We start from the raw sequence: 18,150 nt of genomic DNA, 5'->3' as shown, positions 1-18,150 counted from the left end.
CTGTAATTTGTCAAGAGTAATGTATTATACAAAGTCTGTCATCGTCGTCTAATTGTTTACAATCAGGATCAAAAGAACAAAGAGAATAAGAAGACTGATTGATACCTATTTGTACATTATACACATACACCAACCCCATTTCTGAGAAGTGCACCTGATAATTTCAAAAACACCCTTGTTTGTGACATAAATCATGTAAATAGGAGCGCAGCATTTGATACACAGCTAAATAGAATTTTATATTTCATTCACTCACTAGTGGTGGAGGTTTCTTTTTTTAAACTTCCACGTTCCCTCCTGAGTATTAAATGGTGCGCCCATAACTACGGGAGTGGTGTACATCATTTCCCCAGACAATACTATCCGTAGGTTACTAGACCCTATATATGCACGAACGCACCGCGCACATAGCAATGCTCTAAAAAAATTACCTCTCGCAGATGGTCATCGAACAATATAACAAAATCAAAACAGCTGATTTTACGCAATTATTTTGCTTGTTTTATGACAAAATGTATCGCAAAATATTTACAAAACATGTGCAAAACAAATGTTTATGTTTTCCCAGTCTCATATCAAGATGTACAGTTTTTTTACAACCTTATCAAAGTTTCAAGAAATAAAGCATGGCTTTAGAAAAAATTGCGGTTTCACTAAATGACAGATGAGATTTTCTTTCGTTTGATAAACAAAAATAATAAACAATTTAGCACAATTCACAAGCCTTATTCAGTTTAATGACATTAAAAAGTCCCATGCAGTCATCCGAGCGAAATGGAGCTATAGAGAAATTACATTTTCATGTAAAATGTCATATTTTGTCTTGAATTTTGTCTTGAGGTTTTGGCTCAACCACTTGCAGTCTATGTTAGCACATATGCTACTAACAATGGTGTAAATAACTGAATTTTGATAATAATCTTCTGAATGAGCAAATCACTGAATGGGTCTTTAATATCAACCAACATTTTACAAGTCATTCAATGTAATCATTACATTCAATAGGATCACATGAAATATACAGCTGGATCTTAAAAGATTAGTAACAATATGGCACAAAAATTCGAAGTACAGAGTTGGCAAAAAAGATACATTTGTTAAAATAACAACAGACGCTGGACGTGGGCTACAGACACTCGGCTGCGGCCAGAATAGATACTTTTCGTGCCCCTTTTCGTCCCCGGTGCAAATGTCATTCACCATAGTTTATAATTATTTCAAAGCCGAAATAGGCAAATAGCACTCAGGTATAAAAAGAATTGCGAAAGTTTATGAAGTAGCATACAAGCTCACCTTTTAGTTTCCATGAGTCTAATGTCCGTTCAGGAAACAAACACGAAATATATTCCAGCATAGGCCTATAGGAAAAATTATTCCCATGCATGCAGTAAAACTTTTTACGAAACAAAATTACTGCAAAAGTCCATACACTGCTTTGTTCTAGTCTCAGGCTCTGTCCGACATATTCAAGCTCAAAAGCACAAGAAATCCATTCAGCAAATTGAAGCACAAAAGTAATTCCAGGTTAGAAAGTCTACTTTCCAGGATATATCCATAACCGCGCTCGCACTCCATCAGATGCAGTTCCGTCTTCTGGATATGCATGGGTTATTATCCGAGTTTGACGGGGCGCTTTCAGCGGCAAGTCCTGGCTCTTGGTCGCCGTAACCTGTTGCCTAACTTAATGGTGGACGGGTCAGGGTACATTTATACTATTTAAAAGTTATATATAAATTCCAATGGTAAAAAAATCCTTTTAAATTCATATTTTTTCCTTGCCACGTTCATTGTTGCTATTCAAAGCTATTTTGATAACCAACTTTAGTGCATACATGACCCTTAGTGGATTCAGGCGGATGCCGCCGGCGGTGTTTGCGAAAGATGCTGTAAAGAAAATCATAGAAAAACAAAAATATAAATAATTTTTAAGACAATAAACATTTCCAATGAATGAATGAAAATCAATGGTCATCCCCGGAGTCATCCGAATTAGTTCAACATGTCGAACATGCCCGCGAATACCCGGGCGCGAATATTCCATGTTTTCAATATCTAGTCACTGAAAGGTGGTTCTTAACACTGGAATTATGGAAAATGTTGTGCCTCATAACTGTAAAATTGTTGATCGACAGTATACAAAAGATATACATATTTTAATAGAAAAGACTTGATGAATCCATCTGGGAGGTCAAATTTGGGTAAAATGCCAATTTCTTGAGAAAATCTAGGATCAACTTCACAAAAAATATTTGGGCGAAAACAGGTTTTTTATGATTTTTGAGCAAAATTTAGCATTTCTTGATGACTTTTGGTGGAAATTACGAAAAGTTGTTCAAATTTTTTATTGACCTTGGAAAGAAACTGGATGTCTTGCAGCTTTCACTGAGGAATTAATCATATCAATCAATTATAACCATAATTAATCAAATGAAAAAGTGTACTTACAAAATATTTTTGCAGATCATGCTGGTTAAGTCTTGGTACTGATGTGCTATTAGGAATTTGGTCCTCGAGAGTCTGATTTGTAAAACATTCCTCGAATCTTTGGTTATTCTTTTGTGACAGATTTTCTTGAATGATCTTGAAATCCCAATTTGAAGACTTACTTCGCATATTCCGTAAACGTGGAAAGGCTAACATAGGGACCTATATTGACCAAATTCAAGTTTGTCGCCTAGTAGGCCTAAAATTATAGGACCTATATTCATGATAAGGCCTTGGTCTGGTTCATATGAAGTTCTATAGGCTTTGCCCTGGTCCCATGGACGTGTGTTGGTCTGGAAAACCTTTAAGGAAACCTGAAAAAAAGGTAAATGTAATATAAAATTTTAACCAATATCAGGGATTTGGACCCAAATATAATTTGATATCAGAACAAAATCTACGATTACAGTGGTATCTCTGAAGACACAGGCTATTTTATGAAGAGATTCATTTTAGTTTTGGAAATGGACAATGTAATTGTATCTATGATTTTTATTAATCAAAACAATGAAGTATAATGGTCATTGCAGCCTCTATACTGTTTAAGGTTTTAATCAGGGCTGCAGTTGGACTATTCATTGAATATTAAAAGAAAGAGTATTTTGCAAGTTTTAACTCCCGGAATTGGTCTTGGTATTAAATGGGTTATAAAGTCATATCAGTCTACATAATCCAAATGTACTTACAACATACATGTAAATTGGCCATTGTTTTCTTGGTACTGCATGCGTCGAAACAGAATTTCATCCTCAAATCTCATTCTACAGTATGTTATTGTCAATGTTTGTAGCATGTTTGGTCGATCGTCTTGAAATGACAACTCGATGACCTGCCCCGTTGTAATATTCCATAGTCTTGGTGTGGCCTTCATCTGTCCGATGAGGTAGAAGATCGTATAGCATCGTGCGATACCAAAGCTGTCGACTGTGCCATGTCCCCTGGGAGCTGAGCCGATATATCTGTGCGGCCCTGGTCTGTGATTGTTATTTACGTGAGATGTGGCCAATACTCCTTCTGCCGCATCAAGGCTGAAAATCTTGCCAGGTGATGGGGTCTCGTTGCCATGGTTGTGGCGCGGCGGTGGTGAATGGAAGGGAGGGGGGGGTAGTGGAGTAATTTCCACTACCCTGTTCCTGTTCTTGACATTTCAGAGCTACTATTATCTTCGAGAGGGATAGAAATAAAATATCCGTTTATTTTATTGATAATTCAGGCTGACATTTTTGCCTACATTTTCATATGAAGTAGGTTATGTTATAGGCGCACCAATACGCGCAAATATAACTTTCACTAAATTATTGCATTACATATTGCACTAAGCATGTGAAATATAGGTTTATTTTCACATATTGTATACTAAATATTGCACTAAACGTGCTAAATGTTACAGATTGCACTTAAATATGCAAGTCAAGTTCAATTTATTGCATTAAATATTGCACTATAAACTTGCTAAATATACAGGTTGTACTAAATATTAAAGATTTACTTTCAGATATTGGAAACTAAACATTGCACGAAACGTCCTAAATGCTAGATTGCACATAATAATTTATACAAGTTCAATTCCGAGGTTCAATTTCAGACATTGCATTAAATATTGCACTACATATTTATAAATTGCACTAAATAATTACTATAGGTTAATTTCAGACATTGCACTAAATTATACAGATGTGATGCAGCAGATGTGGGTACTTCCTCGTATACGGGTATCGATTCCCAGATTACTGATACTTAATTGCGATGAAAGTCGGATTATGATATGAATAATACGTATTAAGTACCTGTGCATAATATAATGCAGGACATGGTTTTACATAGATATGGTCAAGAAGAGTGCCGCCAGCCGTGGTAGGATCTGTGATAACTTGATGGTATTGACTTAAGGACTGGAACTCATTTGCTCTACCTCCCATTAAATTGTGATTGAAGTCGCCAACAAAGACTGTATAATCTGTATCAAGTAAATCAGTTTGTGCAGTGATGTTATTCATTTCTGTACAAAATGTCCCTGTACTAGTTCCAACGGGTTTGTATATGACGGTAATTAGCATGTTTGTGTTTCCATGTGTCCTAATTGCAAGTGCATCACATACATCGCTTGGAATGGGCACTACTGTGTAGTTGACACCATTTTGAATGTAAATTGCCACACCTCTGCCTCGAGTAGAATGTATTGCTTCTAAAGAGTATCCTTCTATTGCAAGAGAGTCTAGGTTACTATTGTCTGTCAACCATGTTTCTGATAAACAAATAACATGTGCTTTCCTAATTTCTGTATTGCTCTTCATGTCTTCGATGTGTCGACGCAAGCTCTGTATATTATGATGAGCAATTATGAAATACTTATTCTGATCGATGGGTAGCATAGGATTGGCATTGGATAGATCACAAGTAGGCATCTCTGCAACATATCGTGCTACATCAGGATTGCAATAGATCCGGGAAAAATCACAGTTGGTTAAATGCATTCCCTCTAAAGTTGTCACTCGACTAAGTGCAACGTATGCCATTGATTCTTTGAAACATTTCATAGAAATCACAGCTTGTTCAGTTGTCAGTCCTTGGACTTTGTGAACAGTAACAGCCCAAGCAAGTTTCAATGGAATTTGTACTCTTGTGGTAGTGAAGTTTCTTCCTTTCAATTGAAATGTTTCCTTGCGTGGCATTATAGCGACACACGATACATACTCAGGTGGTATAACTTGTGATGATCGAGTCTTCATTCCAATTTTGTCACTGTCAAACTTGACATAAACAGCCTGTGGCATGTTCTTGGAGTTACCGAATTCAATTCCTTTAATGGTACCAGATACTCCATTACAAAGACCATCGGGAACATCAGTGTTAGCTATTAGCATAGTTCTAGCACCTACTGCTAACTTCAGATAAGGTACAAGTGATGTGTCGTCTTTTCGACGTGATGTGTCATGTGGTGTTTCGTGGACTTTGATCACTCTGCCACCCTTTTGGTCAACGTCTTCTGCTTTGATAGTAAATGTTTCCGTGTTTAGTGTAGCTAACTTTGTTTCATTGTGACTGTCAACATCCACGTTGAGGTAAAACAAGTGTAACGCGTCAGAAGGTGCTTGACGAATGTGCTCATGAACTATGCGGGAACGTAAGAGTTCCTTATCTGCTTCTTCTAGTGGTTCATTTTTTTTCCGCACGCGAAGTCGGTTCAACATTTGGGCAAATATTGCATCATCCCGCTGTCGCATTATTTCAGTTAGTTCAACTATCTCAAACAGTGAATTCCACAAGTCTTTCAAGGGTTCTTCGTGTGGGAAACACAACGGCGTTGGTGGACTTATCGGTGGTAATTGAAAGAAATCTCCTACTGCCAGGATAGAGACATTGCCAAAGTAGGAAGTGTATGATGTTCCTTTGATTTGTTGTAATCGTCCGTGAATGTACGATAGCTGAGTAGCACTAACCATAGATATTTCATCTATAATTACAAGCTGTACGTGTTGATACTTTATGCGGAGCGTGCTCAGACTTTGTTCTCCAAGAGGTTTGTAATCTTTGGCCATTCTAGTACCTGTTTTTAAGGCTGTACAGATGGTTTGACCAGAAATGTTGTATGCAGCTGTTCCAAGATGTGACATTAATAGCACAGTTACATCATCAGCGGACTCGGTCATTGTTGCAAATTTCTTTTGAGCATAGTAACTGATGCATCTGATCACATGCGATTTTCCAGTTCCTGCTCCTCCAGTGAGGAAGATATGAAATGGGTCTATTCTGTGATTTCTGACTTTTTCATCGCACCATTTAGCAACATGATTAAATAGCTGTCGTTGTTTATCATTAAGCTGACGCATCATAGTCTCTGCCTGTTCTTCAGTTATATCTGGATTACGGGTTTCAATAGCACACCTTGGTAAACCTGCATCACGTTGGCCAGGTCTATTTCCTGGTTGAAGTTCAGGAACTTCAGTTTCATTTAAGTCATCATCTGAGTCTTCGATTCTGACATCTTTTAATCTATCATCAATACGTTGCTGCTCAGATTGTGGAGCAATTCCTGCCCAAGCATCTTCCATATTTTCTACTTCTTGAAGTACTTCCCACGCTTCATCTAGTTCATCTGTTTTCGGTTCGAATTCTGACATGTTTTGTTCAACCACGTCTTTAACTCGTAGTCTGTCATTGTTGATAGTTGTGTATCCAGTCATATGATAACTTTCGTAGGTGGGAAAACTATCTGGCTTGATATTTGGACTCCCATGAGGAAGGTACAAACGTAGCATATTCATATGATACCTCTCACTGTCTTTCTTTTTTGATACCCTTGGGTAACGAATGACAGCTGGCTTTCCTTTACGTTCTTTCATCTTGATGCCATAGGTGTTCAACTGTATTAGTTTATCACGACGATCAGACGCTTCGTCATCATCGGTTTCATCATCTACGTTATCATCTGGGTCTCTATTGATATTGTCCGATTTGGCCGACACTTGATAGTGAGTTGAGTAAAACGTGGCCATGCACATGTTGTTGTACTTTTGCGTACTTGGTCTATCAAGATATTTTTCAATTTGAGTAGTCTGCCATACTTGCTCAGAATTACCTGCATTTGCTTGTAGCTGTGTCAGAGGTAGAGATATCCGTTGTCCGTCTAACGCAGTTTGCAGAAACATTACTTTTCGTGTGCTATTTCGCAAAGGCATACTACAGATAAGGTAGACTGCTCCCATGACACTAACTTCTCTGTTTTGGAGGTAGATACTTCCAAGCTTTCGTAATTGCTGTATGGCATCATTGTTTCCTTGTCCTGCTTCTTTCTGGGCATTTCTGAGCAAGTCACCCATTTCTCTTTCTGATTTAGTAATGTAGGAAACAATATACATAACGCATGCATATGGATCGAGTACATATTGAATATCCATGTTGCCATTCCAGCAGCGAATCAGGTCTGGATTGTAATTGTTGATCCATTGGTCTTCAAGACGCCTTTTTAGGTACATGGTTTGCCGCTTTGAAAGCGTCTCTAGTGCCTGTTCAAATTCGTCTTGTCCAATTCCAGCTAAACAAAGAACATCATAAAAATCTGCAAAGTCATGATCAGGATTCTGCAAAAGTTCCCAAATGTTGTTCAGCATATTTTTTGCTTTTGTTTCACGATCTAGGGTTTCCTGATGTTCTTCATCATTTTCATCTCTTTCTGCTGTTGGAGTACATATGAATGTTCTGTCTGATGGTGGTTTTGGAAAATTAAACCGGCATGTTTTCCCGGTTTTTCTGCACGATCTTGTGTGATTTTTACTGTGAACTTGCACACTCGTAACAATTTCATGTAATTCAGGATCAGTTTCTGGTGGAATTTCGCATGATATGTATCTATCAACGAATTCTAGGACCTCATTATCTGGATCTTCACCCATTTGGGGGGCATTTTCAACCCACGCAACCATGTGAATATGTGGCCAGCCACGTTGCTGGAATTCTGTCCTGTAGAAGTAGTCTTTGACTTTGCCAATAGGATTAGCTGGTGACATAATCACGTCATTGATAAATGTGTGTAGTCTTTCCTGAAACAGTTTGGCAGCTGCAACTGGATTGGACATGATGATATCGCAATGTTCATCCCATGACATATTCTTATGTTCCTCTGGTGTCATTGGTGGTTTTCCTAACATCTTAAGGATAGAATTATGTATTTCGATCCATCGTCTATCAGCAGCACTAAATGTCACAAAGAAAGTAGGTATTCCTAGTTGACGAATCATTGCAAAGATATCTTTCTTCGATTTTTCCCAGTATGCAGGGGTTCCTCTAAGTTGAGCCAGGAATCGGTAACCTTCGTCTCTTTTAATAAGTTGCTTCACCTGTTCGTGGTCTCGTAACATAGATGCTGTGATTTTTTTCCATCTGAAGTTTTGTGCAACCTATTCTGGTAGCAATAGATACATTTGAATGAATTTGATGTACTTCTGTGCAGTAGAGAGCAAAAATATATATTCCGGGTTCCTGGCAAATCTATTATCAGCTGAAAAGAGCCTGGCATTGAAATATCTAGAAGGCGACAGCTTTTGTTCTCGGCTCTCGTTATATGTATTAGAACCATCTGGAAATTCTACTGGGAAGCACTTCGGTTCCATTTCTAAAACGTGTTCTGGCTTATTGCCTTGTCCTGGAGCCACTGACAAAATAGTGCTATCACTCTTGTCTGCTGCGTACTGTGCAAAATCTACAGCGTGTAAGAATGAATACAGCGGTACTGACGTGTTTGTAACATCATGTTCATTTTCATTGACTTCATTACTTGAAATGTTATCTCGATCAACAATATTGTCATCTCTGGTCTGATCTTCATTATCAGAATGATCGTCTTCATTGCTATCATGGGAGTGTCGCAAACTTATATCATCTCCACACTCATCAGTGACATTATCTACATTCATACTATTGTCATCAGCATGATTGACCGATTCATCATTGAGATCGTTGTCAAAGTCATGAACATAAGCAACATCATCATTATCTTGGATATGATTCACATTGGGGGAGGTATCACTGTCATCTTGTGTACATTCATTTCCTGAATCTGGTATGTCATGTTCATTATCATCGGAGAGGTCACTATGAATTAACTGGTCATCTAACATGTTGTCAAAAGCTTCAAAGTTAATGTCAATATCTTCGTATTCAGGGTTGTTTTCTTTCAACCAAACAAGTGCTGATTGTATTTTACTTGGATTGACATCTTGGCACATGTGGTGTCCTTTATATTCCAGTTTTCTTTTCAGTTTTACTCTGATCAGACTATGGTCCGTTGGCAGTCTTGGTAAACTTTGGGCAACTGAGTTAACATCAGATTTTACACACACTATCTGGCCATGAACTCCTTTTGAGCACCCTTAATTAGAGATATCATCTTCATGAAGGGTATTGCTGGAGCTATTAGGTGCCTTTCTAGCATATTCAAATGCGAAAGTTCGGGAGGCTGTTCTTGTATGTTCAACCCGTTAACTGTTGCTATTGTTGGCATACGTTTAGCTTTCATACTTGCATGACAGGTATTACATATCCATGTTCTGTGGTCATCCCTATCTTCCACTACATTTATATCTTCAATGGACACGCCAGGAGGGAGACTTTTGAGTAGAATCCGTTGATTGTAGTTTTCTTTTCTGAGTATTTTGACCTGGTGTCTGAAGTTAATTCTTTGACATATTTGACATACAAATATCAGCTGCATACCTTCTTTGCAAAATGATTTGAATCGTGAAACAACTGTGTCAATATCGGAAGACTTTCGTGGTCTACGTAACTGGTTTTCCTGGAGTTTTGATACCTTCTTTTGAGGGTCGTTATAAGCATCTTTAGATCTTTCCCGGGCTTGAGCACGTTTACGTCGTCCTTTTCTGGGTTCTGATATGCTTCATGTGAATGTACACGTGCTTGTTGTTTCTTTCTTTCAGCTATATCTGGATTCTGATATGCTTCACACGCTTGTTGTTTCTTTTTTTCAGCTATATCTGGATTCTGATATGCTTCATGTGAATGTACACGTGCTTGTTGTTTCTTTCTTTCAGCTATATCTGGATTCTGATATGCTTCACACGCTTGTTGTTTCTTTTTTTCAGCTATATCTGGATTCTGGTATGCTTCATGTGAATGTACGCGTGCTTGTTGTTTCTTTTTTTCATGTTTTTCTACCAAAGCATAATCCTCTCTTGAACGTTTTCGTTTTCTGGCAAGAAGGTCACTTTTCTTTTCTTCGAAAGCCCTTGGTACCAAGTTTGCCATCTCGAGAGTCTGGGACATGGCTCACTTATTTCATTTAGACAGCTTGTGTTTCCTGTTTCCTGTTCTTGAACTTGTGTATGATTTGATGAGTTATTTGTCCGTGTTAGAAAGAAGGAACACGCTGGGTCACTTTCTGTATGTGCATCTTCATTAGTAGCAATGGGTATAATGTAAAACATTTTTTCAGTCAAGTGCAATGTGTTAGCCAAACAACTCAAATATGTATGCAAATGTTGAAGGTCTTTGAAAAACAATGCAATGGCTGTGCCGTCTGGAGCAGGGAAACCCGACTGATCTCGCGAATGAGAATCAAAAATATAAAACCGTCAGTCTCTGGATTCTTGTAAATGGCCATCATGTAACAATCAACATTGAAAATTACCTTATTTGTAATATTAAAAGATGTTTCCAATTCAACAGTAAGTGGGTCACGTTCAATGTTGGGGTTGTCATCAAGCCTTCCGTACCTTACAGTTTCGTACCGAACTGTGTAAGTGCTATTATCAAGAGCAAAATTAGTTGGCAATTGATCATTCGACAAAATTCCGTCAGCAGCAAGCTCACTACATGCTTCTAGTTTGGTAGCGGTAGTCTTATATAAGGTATCCCCGTGTATCAACATTTCGTCTATATGAGATGAATTTAATGAATTATACACCTTATCAATTTTGCATAGCATGGCTAACGTGTTGCAACTACACTGCCTCCCTCTTGATAACTCGGAAAACCGCATATCACCTTGGTGGAAGTTTCCAATTACCTTAGTATCTTTATCTGTTAATCCTGCTTCATGCTTTTCTAAACTTGTACCAAGATTTTTCTTTTTCTGCTGTTCCGACTTTACACGGGACTTTCTCGATCTGCGTGGCATATTTGTTTGTTGATAGTATGTATAAAGTATAAGTAGGCCTATATATCAAGTTAATGGTATTTTCTAGATAACCAAAATTCGTATATAGTAGGCCTAGGCCTACCGGGCAGTAGGGTGAATATAATATTAAGCACTGATTATAAGTTATGATGATATTGAGTATAGTGTTCTTTATTCAAGTTCATATATATTCGTTTGTGATATTTTTGATTGACGAGGTCACGGGACGAGGTATTCTCACAATATGAATAGGTCTAATATAACAAAGTTATCACTGAATAATTTAATAACAGTTTTCTTTTAATCAAATGTATATCAGTTCTTATATAAAAGTATATAAGTATGTATCAAGTATATATCAAGTTCAAGTATATATCAAGTTCAAGTATATATCAAGTTCAAGTATATCAAGTTCTTGCACAAGTTGGTTATCGTCCTGGCTACGTTTATCACTAGTGGAAGTTTTGGATGAGAAAACGGACATTTTGATGAGAATCGGCCAAAATGGTGAGAATTTAATTTTCTCATTCTTTTGGATGAGAAACTTCCTGGTGTGTGTGTCAATCATTATTGTCTTATTAAAACTGGTGGGAATTGCTAATCCCGATTATTATTTTCTCATCCGAAAGAATGAGAAAATTAAATTCTCACCATTTTGGCCGATTCTCATCAAAATGTCCGTTTTCTCATCCAAAACTTCCACTAGTGTAGGCATCATGATACTCTATGTACTGCTGGCTATCTTTTTTCTCGAGTTTTGTCTTAATTTGATTTGTCTGATGACCATGGTCACAAACCCCCCAACAATAAGGCTATCATACTAGCACGTGTTACTTTACGATATTTTAGTATAGGTTTTTTTTTTGTTTTTTTTTTTTTTTTTTTTTTTTTTTAAGTTATTAAGCATATATAAAGAATTTAAAAAACGATTTTTAAGAAAATTTATTTTCGGGTGCTAAATTTTTTCTTGAGAAAAAGGCATTTTTGTGATTTTTCTTGTATTGACGACAACGTTAAAGATATTTTCGTTTTGATTCGTTTGTCAAAATGGAAACTCGGGTGGCTTTCAAAATAGAGTATCATGTGTCCACGGCCATGATGATTAAGATAACAAAGTTTGAAATTGACGATAAAAATCCCTCTTATTGCCATTTTATACCAAGAGAGATTTTCCAATTCAGAACAAAATATTTGAACCGTATTTTACGAAAAATTTGAATTTTAAGCTCTTGAAATCCCAAGTGGAAACAAATTTGGTTCATTCAGGTTGCATGAGATATGATATGCATAGAAATGATCAAAAATGTTGGTTTTCTAGCACTTTAGAGATATCATATTTTCAAATTACTGCAGATATCTAGTTTTGTCGATTGCGTAGGCCTATGCATTTTAAACATTTTGTATTGACAAATGATTGATTATCGATATCGATAATCGATAATCGATTATCGATTATCGATTTTACTCCATCACCCTCAACCACACACATATTACCCCCCCGACCTAATCATCCTTAGCGACTGCGATTGAACATGACAGTCTGTGATCATCATTAGCTTGTTAGGTTTTAGAATTTAATTGAATATTGACAATTAATTGATCATTCATGGTCGGTTATCGACTGTTTATTACCCCCCCTTCCCACCACCACCACCAACTCAAACACTGCTTTACAACGACATCTACCGGCGTGGCGTGTTAAATAAAGACTGCGATCACGAACACCTACACTAGTGGAAGTTTTGGATGAGAAAACGGACATTTTGATGAGAATCGGCCAAAATGGTGAGAATTTAATTTTCTCATTCTTTTGGATGAGAAACTTCCTGGTGTGTGTGTCAATCATTATTGTCTTATTAAAACTGGTGGGAATTGCTAATCCCCGATTATTATTTTCTCATCCGAAAGAATGAGAAAATTAAATTCTCACCATTTTGGCCGATTCTCATCAAAATGTCCGTTTTCTCATCCAAAACTTCCACTAGTGTATGTGGCCCCACAGCCTGGGGTAGGCACCCGAAGCTAGGCAACTTCTAGGTCTCAAACGGAAAGAAAGAAGGCAGAGAAAAGAGATGAGAAGAATAAAAGAATGAATGAGATGAGTAAATGAATGATTGAATGAATGATCGGGTAAATGAATGAATGAAGGAAGGAAACAAGCAAGAAATTAAGAAATAAGAAAACAAACGGCAAGTAATTTTCTTATTTCACGTTCACGTTACACGAGGTTTTTATTCGAGCAATCACAAACGTGTCTTGTTCAGAGCAACGCCACAGACACACTGGGAATTTTCCCATGGCTATCAAAGCAGGTCTGCGTGCACCAACCTGTTTTCACTCACCCAAACCACGCCCACATCGCTTTACCGACATATACATTGTATTGTGTACTACGCACGTATGCACGCACGCACACAACCCCTTTGTGTTTCGCCGAATGTACTATGCGTGGTGTCGGCTGTAAAATAACACTAACACTGCAATTGTCCACTACACACACACACACACCCGCCCCACATGCACCCCTACCTCCCATTCCCGCACATCAGATGTCGTGAAATTGGTAAAATATTTATCTATTAAATTGAGCAAAAGATAAAACTGAGAAGAATCATAGCCGCTGCTATAACTGCGTGAATATAAAAAGGTCAGGTAAATAAAACTGAATTGTGTGATCGTAGGCTTTCAACGACGGGAGTTCATAACCAAAAATGAGCTTCTTCATATCGCTGTTTATACTTTCCTGGTCAAGAAAGTCCAAAATTTCACTTTTTCAAAATCACCCCCGCCCCCCCCCCGCGCAAAAAATCATGGCTACACCACTGAAGATGTTGCATGTTTTCTGTAATAATTTGACATTCCGCTTTTTTTTTGAGATTATTTATTTAGCCAAGCCTATATGGTTACGAGAGGGGGAGGTGATATCATCATCATCATCATCATCATCATCATCATCATCATCATCATCTTCATCATCGTGATGATACAAGTGCTATAAACAAAAATGTTAGCATTACGACATAAACCAGAATCCAGACATACAATAATTAGACACTTTTTCTCACTTCTTTCAATTCATTGACCAGGGACCCAGCTCCACCCCACCAAACCCCCCCACCCCTCCCATACACACTAGCTTTTGTGAACCATAAATCTTTAAATCTATGAGCGAACACTTCATATTTATTTTTTAAAGAAATTGCGGCTTGTCATCCTGTTTTTAATTATTGCATCAAATTTAAATCAAAGTCTGGGCCTATATGAAGCTGCAAGCGTTTTGCTCCATCTCCGATCATACTCAGTGCACCGGTGTCCCCAGACGGGTAACGCGATTGCGTGTGGGTTTGATTACTCATGTCTTGACACTGTGAATCTTGTACATAACTCTCTCTCTCTCTTTTAAGTTTGCCGCGTGTACCATGTCTATGCTGTTGTCACAGATTTGGAGTCAAATGGCAATAGGGCCATAATTTACTGGTGTCCGATAAAACTACCTTTATACAATAAAAGCAATTATTTGGAATTTAAGAAAGAGCGAGGGGAAAGATTAAGGTGGCATTTGGTACAAAAAGACTTTTCCAAAATTATTTTGAATCTACATGTTTATGTACAAAAATTTCTTGCAGATTAATTCGTTTCGCAAAATAGTACGGTGAAATTTGAATTAAAATTTGATCTTTGACACCTAAACTTTGACCTTTGCGGTCAGAAATATTTTTAATATGTTTATGATATCATAAGGATCATTTCTGTGCAAGTGGCATCAGCGTACTATGTTACATGTAGCAGATTTTTAGATTTTAACCGGAAATAACCCTGAATGACCTTAAACCCAAAAACTGTGAACACCCTATAGACCCTGGATAGACGATGCATATGTTTTCAACATGTTAAGAATGTCGTAAGAATCTTTCCTGTTGAATTTAAGCTTGATTGGACCAATTTAAAAATTTGACCTTTGACCCTTAAACCTTGAGCTTTGGGGTCATTAATATTTTAACATGTTTAGAATGTCGTAAAAATCATTCCTGTTGAATTTGAGCTCAATTGGACCAATTTTTAAATTTGACCTTGGACCCCTAAACTTTGACCTTTGGGTCATGAATATTTTTAAAATGTTTAAAATGCCGTAAGGATCATTCCTGTTAAATTTGAGCTCGATTGGACTAATTTTAAAATTTAACCTTTGACCCCTAAACTTTGACCTATGGGATCACAAATATTTTTAGTATGTTTAGGATTTTATAAGGATCATTTCTGTGCAAGTGCCATCAGCGTACTATGTTACATGTAGCAGATATGAATTTTGGAAGATTTTTAGATTTTAGCCGGAAATGACCTCTAAATGACCTTTGACCCCAAACATGTGAACACCCTATAGACACTGGATATAGCCGATGCATATGTGCTAGGGGCATCATCATACTATGTAATTTGTGTCAGAAGAAGCATTTTGAAAATATTTGATTTTATACCGGAAATGACCCCTTAATGACCTTTGAGCCCCAAATTTGTGAACACCCTATAGACACTGGATATAGCCGATGCATATGTGCAAGTGACGTCATTGTACGATGTAACATGTAACAGAAGAAGCACTTTGAAATTTGTTGCCAGAAAGAAGAAAGAAGAAAGAAAGATCCGGTAGCATTTCAAGACCTAGCCGGTGTCCCGGCTAGGTAAAGAACCTGTAAGAAAAAAGACACAGCCGTGACTAACGTCACGGCTGTGTAAAGAAAGAAAGAAAGAAAGAAAGAAAGAATTGGAAGAAGACAGAACAAGCCGACGTTCGTCGTCGGCTTGTAAAGAAAGAAAGAATTGGAAGAAGACAGAACAAGCCGACGTTCGTCGTCGGCTTGTAATAATACATTAATATCGCGCAAGATTGTTCACTTCAACCTGCAGTTTCTTGGGAACCGTAAGTGCGATTTTTGTGAAATAAACAACATGCAAGAAGAAAGTCTGCTCTTTTACAGGGAATGACAATGAAATATGGCTATAAATGTGTGTTTTGCTGTACTTCCTCCCTTAAGATAAATCTTATGATGTATTTGATTAATCTTGCCCTGAAGTTTGTACCACTCAGTGATTGAGGCCCACTGAAAGTCATATATAGAAAAGGACAATGCCCCCCCGGGGGTCTTCGAAAAAAATATGGGGATGCGCCACGCAGGCTATACTGACTTTCTCTATACCTACTTTTTGCTGTTTTTGCCACCCATCAGTATACAAATTTTTCTAAAAAAACCAAAAACACCCAAATCACCCAAATTTGCCCTAATCGGGCGCTTTTAGGGGCACTTTTGTCCAAATGCGCTTGGTCACCACTGAAAACCCACCCATCGATATACCAAAATTGCTGAAAAGGTAACCCAAAACCGTGGCACATCCCCGTATACATACCTTCAACCAATGAAAACCCTCTCCGGGGACAATGCAATATAGCATGGACAGAGAGAAGAAATAGAATATCGCAATAATAAACATGAAAACAAATACATACTGAAATCTGTTGACAAGTTCCGCAAAATGGGCAGCAGAAACACATTTTGATGAGTTTTCGATGTAATATGGCCGTAGTTTCAGCCGTTTTCTTCACAGCTCCCATGTCAAATTCACCCTCCACCAATGCTTTTCGCATAGGTTTGTAGCCATGCAGATCTTCCATTATTACTTGAAAGAAAAACATTAAACTGGTTACTGATTACTGGCATACATGTATACTGGAAAGGGTTACATACCATAGCATATATACCTCCTGAACATTTCTGTTGTTGATACATTGTTCTAAGATTAGCATTTTCTATATGGGACCTTTCTCATTGAAACAAATCCACTTTTAAAGATAATAAAGTAAACCATGTCAGTAACAACATATTATACGGAATCGGTATTTAAAAACATATAAGCACATAAAATATATTACTTATACAGCATCAACGTTTTAAAGCAAAAAGAAGAAAACAATCGGTTTACAAGGCTATGACATCCCGGTATGACATCTATATTATGCATTTTTGAATTGGATTACAAAACACACGAACTTTTATGCTATATTTACCAAGCTTGTGTTCATCATCCAGAACATATGGCTTAGGCACACACCCAGGTAGGAGTTCATCAAACTTGTTGAGAGCGCAAAATTCCGTGTTGATTCTGCTAACGGTTAATGAGTACTGTGGTCCATCACGCTTTAAGATAATAATTGAAGCAGATAATTAGAGTTTCTTGTATACAAATCCAAAATTTGGGTTGATGTTACGTACCTCAATGACAGTTTCGTGCTAAGACTTTCTCAAATTGACTGACCAATTTCTGCACCTTGACGGCTGCTTCCGGTTGGAGCTGACGTTGGTGGCGCTGTTAGGAGTTGGTCGTAGATGTGCGGTAGAAAGTAATTCCCCTCGTCTCTGTTGAGTGTTTTGGCCCCCCTCTTTCTTATCCAGATGGCTTCCTTTATGTGTCTTCTCTTTCTGTTCTGTTCTCTGTCTCTGATTTGTGATTCTTCTCATCCAATTACGTGATTGTCTTCTGCGACATGATCTGTTATAGCGGACTTGTTGTCCACCCCTGTAATGGATGCTTGTCTTTGAGATCTAGTATATGCTTTCTTTGACGCTTTTTCCGCTTCGGTTTTATGTTCTTTGGGTCTAGTTCCAAACAGTCTGGCGATTTCTCCAATGTATGTTTTGTCGCAATTGAGGCATGGGATCTCGTATACGCAGTCAGATGTTTGTGTGATGTCCCGCGGGACATCACACAAACATCTGACTGCGTATCTGACTGCTCTTGTTGTCCCTAAGCTACTGTGAACAACTGATTGGCACATGTGGTTTTCTTTTATATAGTGCCTATATAATCGAGTGCCTATAATTATAAGTTCTTGAAATGTGTCACTCCTCATGGGCTATTGTTCACTTTAGTATTTAAAAACCAGTAAAAATGTTTTTCAGCCCAAAAGACACACATATCTTTGAATTGGAACTATTGCATATTGGGGTTTACAAAAATACCAATGACAGCAACTTTTTCCT

The 18,150-nt window shown here is 37.7% G+C and overlaps 1 protein-coding gene across 1 annotated transcript in view; it reads right to left on the bottom strand.

The window, feature by feature from the left end:
* LOC140162906 (methylthioribose kinase-like) overlaps positions 1–16,669 on the bottom strand; it is a 52,035-nt gene extending 35,366 nt beyond the window's left edge. The window contains exon 1 of the mRNA XM_072186216.1: positions 16,620–16,669. The gene's annotated coding sequence lies outside the window, so the exon portion shown is untranslated. The remainder of the gene's footprint in view (positions 1–16,619) is intronic.
* Positions 16,670–18,150: the final 1,481 nt, after the last annotated feature.

This window comes from Amphiura filiformis, chromosome 10, assembly GCF_039555335.1.
Source record: "Amphiura filiformis chromosome 10, Afil_fr2py, whole genome shotgun sequence".
Lineage (NCBI taxonomy): Eukaryota > Metazoa > Echinodermata > Ophiuroidea > Amphilepidida > Amphiuridae > Amphiura > Amphiura filiformis.
The sequence above is the reverse complement of the archived record's forward strand: the minus strand, read 5'-3'. Positions and strand labels throughout refer to the sequence as shown.